This window comes from Wolffia australiana, chromosome 3, assembly GCF_029677425.1.
Source record: "Wolffia australiana isolate 7733 chromosome 3, ASM2967742v1".
NCBI lineage: Eukaryota > Viridiplantae > Streptophyta > Magnoliopsida > Alismatales > Araceae > Wolffia > Wolffia australiana.
The window spans coordinates 22,945,784-22,949,599 of record NC_135837.1 but is presented as its reverse complement, the minus strand read 5'-3'; positions in this window follow the sequence as shown (position 1 = coordinate 22,949,599).

Below are 3,816 nucleotides of genomic sequence, written 5' to 3'. Positions count from 1 at the left end.
AGGTGAACCTCCGCGTTGAGCTCTCCGGCTCGATCATGTCTCTATGGCCATCCCTAGGGAATCCTAGATATGTTCGAAAACAATGAGATGCGATGCATGCAAATGTAGCTAGTGATGTGGAATGCAGCGTCACAGGCGCGCTGTGAGCAACCACAGCCTGCTTTGATACCAAGTTCATGCAGGACCAAATCCGAGATGAGGTCCGGCAGTCACCAAGGGTTCGTACTCGATGACGGGAGAGGCGGTGTGGGACGAAGACCGGGATTCGTTGGGCACGAGATCCTATAATTGTGAACTAGAATGACGAGGCTCGGGTAGGGGTGTAGTACATGCAGCTGCCGACGAACAACGGGGAGCCAAAGACCAGGATCGAGGGAGTCGCCCGGAGATGGGAGGGGACCTTCCGACCCTCGTCCGGATGGACGAGGTTGCTAGATCGCCAAACGGGAACTTCTGCCAGAGGTTGCCCGCACGCGATGGGTGAGCCGACTCGTACACGAACCAGGTGGGACGCTCAATTCGACATAAGTTTTCACTCGTCCTTTCTCGCTTCCCTAGGTCTAACCTGAGCGCGGTGGAGGCAAGCAACAACGTACTGTAAGAAATAAGAGACGTAGTGGGAAAGGAAGGCGTACCGGATAGCCGTCGGGAGGGGCCTATGGCGTCGTCTAACAACGAAGATGGGGTGCTTAGAGGATAGGCAGGCGGCTAGGTGGGCACGGCACGAGGTTGCAGCGCAGGGAGATGGGAAAGCGTCGCCCGAGCACGGCGTTAGCAGGGCGCACGGCACGAACGTGAGCGCGGTGCGGCCGATCGGGCGCTCTGGACAGCAGCACGGCCAGGAAGCACGGCAAGGTTGATCGCGGTGCAGAAGGAGCTGTAATCGGCAAGTGGTCAGAGCTCGCGCGGGCGCCGGCCGACGTGCACGGGAGTAGCCGGGGGACTCTTGGGCATCAAGGGGTTGAGTGTAAGCTGTCCGGTGGCGACGGACACTTACACAACAGGGCGGTCTCTCGGCAGTAGGGGGGGGGTCGGCAATTCTTCGAACGCAGATCGAGTGTGGGGCACGCGGGAGGAATGACTGCGACCGGAATCATCCCGATAGCCAGTCGTCTTCGCGCAGGTATACAAGTTCGCTTGGAGTGCAGCGGCGGGCGAGGAACAAGCCGAACCAGCGTAACGGTAGTGCCTAGGTGGCGCCGTAGTCGAAGGTATGCCGGAGAGTATGCAAGCGGATCTTGGAGAGAGGTCGTCGGCACCCGCTGTGAGTTGGTTCCGTGCTCTCAGGGTAGCCGGTCACGTTCGACTAGAGTGCCGCCGAAGGACCCTGGCAACCAAGGGGTACAACTGGCGACACCACAAAGCTACCAAGGGACTTTCGGGCGAGGGGAGAAGGCGCGGAGAAGTGGTACGGCTCGGGGCGCAGTTCTGTCAACAGGAGATCCTGGCAGGGGTGCGGGCGGATGGTCCTCGGCGGTGCGGCTGCCGCGGGGCGCTGCAGAACGCCGCGAGGTGCAGTGACCGGGCGCTTCCTCTGAGCCTCCTGTCTTAGGGCACCCAGCTTCCCTTATATAGGGGGGAAGTGGTTTGACCCATTAAGCACAAACACAAGATGACATAAGAAAACATAAAAGTAAATTACCTAGGACTTCTAGGAGACGAAAACAACTAGGGGGAACCGCGGAACGAAAGCAGGGAGAAGGGAGATCCTTATAGGATGGACCTCCCTTCTTACACGCGACCTTGCGGTTTAGCAAAACGATGAGCGACGATGATTCAAAGCAAAATGACAAATAAAGCAAAGACGTAAAGATAATGATACGATGTCCCTTACCCGTAATACTTGAATCCGGGTGTGCGTACCGATGCCTTGGCATGCCGGGCGGGCTGAACTCGGACGGCTGGCGCTGTCTAGTGTGGCGATGACGTCTCCAAAGACGTATCCGGTGCTGGAGCAGGTGCTGTCGGGGATGACGGTGACGACTCCAATGGTGTGTCCGGGGCTGCGCCATCAAGAACTATCACCCTTAGGTTCTATGGATTGAGGTGGGACTTGACTTCCATTTTCCTATATAAATCTATTGTAGCATCATCAGAATTTCTTCTAACAAGCTCATGATCATAGGATGCTACCTCTAAAGATATAGGAAGAGTACTACAGTCATCGAAAGATCAGATATTCTGTTCTACTAATTTATTATTTTCCTCTTTCTTCTTGCTTAATTCCTTGTTTGAGGTATCTACACTCCTCTCTTATCCATTATGGCGTTCATATGATCGTCCTCTGAATATTAGATAATTTTTGAAGGTCGGTGCCCTACAATGGTCCCATGTTGTTTGTAGAAGTTGATTACTAGGGCCCCCAAATGTGCTCATCGGAGGAGATGTCAACACTATTTTTGGCTCTATTTTGCTTTCCTTGCCGCTTGCATAGAAAGCTCTCTCACTGTGATTCTAACATTTGGCTGAACCTTTTCCATTTAGGAAACTCTAGATGCAGTAATCAAGGGATGGATAAATGGGAGGAGTTAGGGTAAGGTATGCTAGGCTTTCCTTGAAATAGGCACTCAAAAGCTAAATACTCCAAGGATCATATGCTCTTTACAAATCAAAAATTCAAGAAAAAAAATATGATATCCTCTATTAAATTTCAACAATTATCAGAAATTTAGAGTCACTGAAAATTAAGGAAATAAATCACCAAACTCAATAACAAGTTTCAGATTTCGAAATATTTCACACACGCTCAGTTGATAGAGATGGAAAAATATTGAATTTCCTTAGCATTGCTTCACCGGCAACGGCGCCAATTGATAAGCCCAAAATAGGGGTGAATTTTACAATTTCATAATCCATTGTCATTGTTAATTTTAGCTTATGCAATAAAATTTGTAAAACCTTAACTTAAGATCTATAATGATAAGCAGATGTATCATCCAAGGGAAGCTAGTTAGGAATTCAATTAGTGATCTACTTGAATAATTGGACCCTAATTAGAGTTAATACAATCTTCAACAAAGAAAAAATCACCCTAATTAGATGAAGAATGAAGAAAAGGGGGTAGAAGAGATGGGAAGAATTGAAGAAGTGAGGAGCTCTAGATTGACTTCTTTGATCCAATAAAAGGGGTCAAAGGGGTCAATAAGACGGGATAAGAAGAAAAAATGATTTGGAGTTAGTTTGCTTTGGGGGATTTGGTATCAAAATTAACTAACTATAAGATCATAAAGGCAATCTAATATCTCCTAGAAAATAAACTTTTTTATCATTTTTTTCTTAATTTTAAAATAAAAATTATAATTTTGTATAATTTTCTTAATGTGCAATTTCATAATTTATCCTCTCAATCCTACTATGGGCTTGTACTTTCCGCTTAAGCCAAGCGATTTAGAAATCCAGTGACGTAGGACGACAAAGGGAAAGGGCAACTAAGGTGACAGACGGGTTGACGATGGGAATAGGGTTTGTACAGAGGGATAAAACAATCCACAGAACTCCACACGGCCGGATTCGGACTTTAAAACTGATGAAAAATCTGGTGGTTTATGATGCCGGACGTCGTCTCAACGGCGTCCGACCGTCACCGAAGGAAGGAACTCGGTGTCGTATCGCTAACTAATCGGGTTACGTCCACGACGTCAACCGATGGATATGCGGAGAACAGAAATACATGTATGACGATAACGAGGACGATGGTTCTACGACGGTACGTGCAATGTGCCGACAAGCTATGAGAGCCAACCCGGAGCGGGGACGGGGTCGCCAGGCTGGGTCGAACCAACCCTCCAAGTCGTCCGAGGTGGGTCGAGGGCGCGC